Source organism: Argentina anserina, chromosome 5 (genome assembly GCF_933775445.1).
Source record: "Argentina anserina chromosome 5, drPotAnse1.1, whole genome shotgun sequence".
NCBI lineage: Eukaryota > Viridiplantae > Streptophyta > Magnoliopsida > Rosales > Rosaceae > Argentina > Argentina anserina.
The window spans coordinates 9837798-9843829 of NC_065876.1; positions in this window are offsets into that span (position 1 = coordinate 9837798).

A 6032-nucleotide genomic window follows, 5' to 3' on the forward strand; every position below is an offset into this window, starting at 1 on the left:
TCATATGCTTCACAGCATCGCAAACTGTGATTTCACTCTGTTGTCATACCGATTTGTTTCATGTCCTTCAGGATGGCCTCTTTGACATGATGATATAGATGTTGATTGAACTTAATTAGGTCACAACCCACTGGCCACTGCTTGAGGGGTCCTGCCATTTGATCTTAATGATTGTGATTGACATCGATCGTCGTCTATTCCTTATAGACGATGAGATTGTTCTGTTTAGGCGATAAATGTGGTTGGATGTTTTCAGTTTTGTGGGTCACTTGCATGTGTTCTTTTTCGATTTTTCGTGTTCATAATTGTTTTCCTGAATCCGCAAGCTCCGGCTTTAATTATCTGTGAACGTAACACAAACCTTGTCTAGAATAGTCAATAGTGGTCCAAGCAGGAACAGGCATGGCTTTGCGAGATTGAAAGAGAGCGTGCATGTGACACTGGGTTCAGTGGGTTGGCTCGAAATGGATTCTGAAACCTTTGAAGATAAGAAACAAGGTGAAAGATACACATTCCACTTTCCCTTCATTATAGTAAGAACATTGACGTCAGTGACTTTCCCATCACTTGCCTAATTGAAAGGAACTCAAAGAATCAAGTGGTTTGTACATGTAATGCAAAGCCTAGATGCCATTATCAATCCTTGAATAAGAACCGAGAATGGTGTATGATTCACATTGCTTTAGATTAGCACATCTAAAGCTATGCACACTTTTCTTATAGATCAAGGAAGAATAACGTACTCTCGTTACCTTAATCAGTGCGATGGACTGATGGCGTCTTTCCGCAGGATCAAGTTAGCAACTTTATCAAACCCTAAAACCAATCATATAAGAAGAAGAAGAATCGTTAGACCCCAAAAGAAAAAATCTGAACGACTCTGCTGAACTTTTCAATTCTAGCTGGGTTTCAAATCTCTAACCAAATGCAGTTGTATGGTTCTGGTTGCCATGTCGTGGCTGTCAGAACTATACTTATCTATTTCGTGCTTCTACCATGGACCTTTGACCACCCGAGAACCTAATCGAGCTTCCGAGCTATAGAAGAACAGTCAAATTAATGCTATGGTTGCTATCTTATTGGGACCTAAGTTAGGGGTGAAGACAAAACTTCTGGGTGATCGAGGAGTGAGAAGCCAGCAGGTATTGTGAACATGATGAATGATGATGAGCTAGCTCTAGTCCATTTACAAGTATGATCGGTATTACAGTCCATAAGTTCATAAAGTGATGTAAAAGGTATGGCTAGTTGCTGGTGTTGATTAACTTCTGCAGAATAGTTTGTGTTTTTGGAGGGTATGGATTATGGAAGTGATTTTGGCACGGTTGAATGAAAAAAGCTCAGCAAAGGAGCAAGGACCACTGAGCCAAATTGGGTGGATCGCAAAGAAAAATGAGGACAGCCCCCTAAATTAGATTTGATGATTACATGTATTTCTGCATGAGCAGTGTCAGTGATGTTCATCACTGCCACAGGAACTGGGCAGAGAAGCAGAAAGAAATTCATAACTGAAACTGTTTCAGTCTTTGGGAAGAGCTGTGGAGATGGAGACAGTACAAATCATTTGGAGTTTTGTCCTGTCTCTAATCTAGCAACACATCAACCTTTTCGTATTTTGGCTCCCACATTTTCACCTCTTCGCACATGTTCTCGATTATCTTTTAGATTTTACCCAGTAAAATCCAGTCTCGAGTAAACCCTTTGTTGAAGACAACCGTACCCTCTGTTAATTTTTTTCTGTTCTTTTTGGTACAAAGTACAAACCCTATTGCGCGCGTTAATTGTTTTTGGTCTTTGGGTTTTGAATTTTCTTTTTACGACATGTTCAGGGTTCCACGCTGTATCGAGTTGGATGGTTTTGAACTTAACAATCAAAGATTCAAAGTGTTTGCATTTAAAATGGCCTCACTCCTTTGTCTGTTCAATGTACCATTGGAAAGGATTGAAACCTCTGATCCCTAATCTAATGTTCACCAACTGATTTCCAAGCCTGTTGTTGTGGATTTTTCCCCCCGTAGTTGTAATGCCTGGTTGGCAATGCAAGTCACTTCTTCGGACACTTGGGTTTTCGGTCTTGGTTTTTTTATGACTGATGAGACTCTCCATCTAAATTAATTTGCAATCCATTGCAATAATTTCTTTGGTTTCTTCTACTATTATTATGGAGTACTGCCTGTATGATTTGTTAGGTGGAATTTCTAGTCGGTCCGCCATTTTTCGAACTCAACGAAATACTTAGTAGATGATTGATTTCCTGATAAATGACATCTAGATTGCAGATATTCATTCTGCACCAAGCTATTTGTTGTTAGGCAATTAGGCTCGTATCGATTTCAAGTTTCATGGTTTTGTTGGGGGACATTAGCTGCTACAATATTTCTTCTTCCATAGGACATTATATATATATATATATATATATATAGCTGTGACTGTGATAGAATAGTATTTCAAATTTTGTAAGTACTCAGATTTTAGGTCGGTCGACATCGACAATTTCTGTTGCGAATGTATAACTTTTTGAAAAGGTTTTGATTTTTGAATACAGTTTTTTTGACATGAGATTTTTTAATACAGTTGGGACACATCACAAAAATGTCCAAATTAAAGAACATGAAAAATATTAACAGAGAATAGGGTAAACAGGCTAACAGCGAACTTGACATTGCTTTGAGGGCACTCTTTATTTATACATTGCTAAATGGAATTCAATGAAGCTTTTGAATTATTTATTGTCAAGTCTGTTGTTGATGTCATTCAAGCTGGTATTTCTGGATCCCTCTGGGTATTTGTTCTTGAATAATTACCAAATAATTCCAGAGCAGCTCGACAATTTTCACTTCGATCCTTTAAGAGACTCCATCCGTAGTTTGATACCCTCCTTTTTTTAGCTAATGTTTTTGAGCTTTCTGAAAGGTCTGAGCACGATCACTGACGCTAAGATTCATTTGTGATCCAGCTGTACTGATTTGACTGAATTGGAACTCTAAGAAGAAATCTTGCCATGTCTTCCATGGAAATATTTTACCCCATCTGGTCAATACTACAAAACCAACTGTTGTTTAATTTGTAATTTCTGCACGTACAGCCCTATTTCAAGAGTCCAGACAGACAGTCGAATAGTGAAATCGAAATATTTTTCCTGGATTCGAATCTGGAACACTGTTCTTTTAGTTGCCAAACACTGCTCCTCCCTCAGTAATAGTTATTGGGATGATGGTATACTATGATATCTATTGGTATATGAATTTGAATCTTATTTTTATTTATGCTAGCTGGGCAAGTGCTTGAGACATGATCAAATTAACCTACGAAGTTAGAACCTGGAGAAATACGCTGGTGGGATGTTTAATGATAACCAGCAAGGGAGGGACCTCCGTTTGGTACAAAGTGGTTGGAAACAGTGGTTTACTATAATGAAAGTCTATATAACAAGAAACAAACATAATCGGAAAGGACATCAAAAAATTCAATTTCACACATGGCATAGTGATATAGGCATATAGCCATATAAATGACAGAAGGAAAGAAAGATAATTGTGTTATATATGCTGGGATATATATGCTTAGTTAGATCGTTCGACTTAGTATGGAATCACTAGAAACTTTCAAATCAGTGTTGGCCTACAAAAGACATTAGTCATTTGCTAAATCAATCAAAGCGAAGAAAAACCCACATAAAGAATGAAGTTTTGTATATGAATCCTATCAAACATTAAGCGACGCTAGTGAGAATGATGTTATATACGGGCAAGCACATGGTAATGCTGGGTTTGAGATGCATATATGTACAATGAGTGATATAATTATCAACTTTGATAAGATATGGGTAACAGAGAAATATTGCTCCATACACAGAGGACATAGTAGCTGTGGGGGGCCTTGCTTAGTGCTCTAATGAGTTGTTTTCCAACTGGAAGGTCTTGTGTGATTCTCCAATGGAGAATTTTTTCATTGTTTGGTACTTGAAAATCAACGATTTGATTGCTAGTTGTTACCTTTTTTTTTGTTACTATAACTTCGAGCCGGACCGCTGGCTGAAAAGTTCTCCCAACACTGATTGCTCCATTCACAAGACTCGAACTCGAGACTTTACTTAAAAGGAACAAACTTATTTCCACTTGAATCACCAAGTGTTGGTTGTTGCCTTTCTTTTGGATCACAAACCACCATATAATTCATGAGTTTTCCTTCTTCTTTTTGGTAATTTGATTGTCAAAAACCCTACAATAAGTTGACGGAGTTGAAGGACAAACTTCGATTAGTTGCGCCAACTTTGGCTAAATTTAAATGAATCCTTTTGATCAGCTCGATAGGTTTGAGCCTTTGATAAATGTAGGGGTAGCTACTATGCGTTTGCATGTTATGAAGCTGTTTCCCTTTTGCGGTTAAAGTTTCTGCAAAATTATACTATGTTTGTGTTTGTCATTATGAAAATTAAGAACCAGAGGAAGAAACCATATAAGTTGATCGCGTACGAACTGGGGACTGAGGTAGAAGACGTGCGTGTATTTCCATTAGGCAGACCAAGGACACTGGGTCATGTCAATGCTATTGTGCATGATATATTTGTGCAAATATGCAATAATTCCCAAGTACAAATTAACCCAATACTAGATCGAGTAGAAACTATGCAATGAATTAATTATTTTCTTCAGTATATTACCAATCTGAATGTATAAAATATCAAAAAACTCTGGTATATATGCTCTCTATGTCTCTGTATGTGCGCAAGATTCTCATATATTCGTAATTTTACAACTTACAAGTTACAACTATTATGGTAAAACTCATAACTCATAAGCCATACGCCCAGCTTCATCTGGCCCAATTTTTCACTTTTATTACGTTTTACCAATTTCCTAATAAATTAAAAAGTACCGATTGATTTTGGTGTTTTCACCACATTATTCTTCTTGTCTCCAAACTTGTACGTGTTGTGTGATATATACGGATATACCTCATGCCTTGGCTCTTGCATTGTCACTTGTGAACATCATCAGGTACCCAACACATCGTGCATAAACTTATCAACTGTGGATCACCTTCGATGCAAAATATATTACACAATCAGACAATCTCATCTAACTTTGGACATGATGCTTCCGCGTTTCCTTGCCTCCAGATACATATGCAAAAGATAAACCCAGTTTAGTAGATACTAATATGGGGATACTTAAGGTGCATATGAAGAAGATACGTACTTATTAGTTTTAGAAAGTTGTATTTCCACAACTCGGATGGAATGGGAAAGTTCCGAAAGTAGAAGAAATTTGCGAGTATAATTAAATCAGTAATCAACTACAGTGAAAAAATGTAGAACTAGCAGTTCACCATCCAATGTTTCTTTCTTAATTTTGTTGAGTTTAGCATTATGTGTTTTTTTTATAAAAATCATACGATTTTATAAATCAGAAAATGTTATTACTATTATATACTCCTCCACTAACATTTTGTTGGGTAAGAAAGTAATATATATATATACTACCCAATTATGCATTTGTTCATTAAAATACACTTGATATCTAAAGAGTAATTACTAATTAGCTGGTAATTGAAGTTGATGAGATGACATCAAAAATGTACTTAACACCTACGGTTTAGGCATGAAAGCATATGCATGTGCCCCACACCCATCGCCCGCAAGAAGTCACACGATCGTCAATTAGTTTGGGACCAAATAACATATATATTGATACCGAATGATACGTATATATTGTACAAAACAAATTAAGCATAGTTCCCATATCAATCAGCTTAAGTTCGTCCAAAAGCATAAAGCAAATCCTTATTATAATGTTGATGAATATGCACTTTAGCTTTCAACAGATTACAGAGATATATAACAACAACAACTAGCTTGTTTGTTTTAATTTTTTGGTTGAAGTGATCGAAGCGACTTTAGATTAGGAGTGGAAGGACCATCTTAGATTCTTCCTATCGAGCTCTTAATGCGTAAAATGCATCTATGTTTAATAGGGGGCCACATCAAATGGAGGTATATTACATGCAAATATCTTAATACAGACGTATGG